Here is a 304-nt window from a genome sequence, read left to right on the forward strand (position 1 = left end):
CTTTGAAACACACGAAATATGCTTGTTTGACAAATACGCTGATGTTTGCCCTCTGACTTGGAATGGTGAAACTGCACACACCTCTCACTCCACTATCTCAATTGTGACTGCACAAACAAGTTGCCACAAAGCTCTAGATAGGTCAAATCGTAATAAGCTGGCAAGTTTTACTACATATAAACAGTGGTATTTTGCTTATCTGGGGGTGAGCTGTGGAGAAAAAACTTGACGTGCTAGAAAAAACTAACTACAGATTTGGAATCAGCATGCCAATTTTAGGTTAAATAAGCTAAAAAATCCAACT

At 38.5% G+C, this 304-nt stretch overlaps 1 protein-coding gene across 1 annotated transcript in view; it reads right to left on the reverse strand.

The window, feature by feature from the left end:
• The window catches only part of LOC119585323, a 35507-nt gene that overhangs the window by 21279 nt on the left and 13924 nt on the right, over nucleotides 1–304 (reverse strand). The window lies entirely within an intron of this gene.

This window comes from Penaeus monodon, chromosome 19 (genome assembly GCF_015228065.2).
Source record: "Penaeus monodon isolate SGIC_2016 chromosome 19, NSTDA_Pmon_1, whole genome shotgun sequence".
In the NCBI taxonomy this organism is placed as follows: domain Eukaryota; kingdom Metazoa; phylum Arthropoda; class Malacostraca; order Decapoda; family Penaeidae; genus Penaeus; species Penaeus monodon.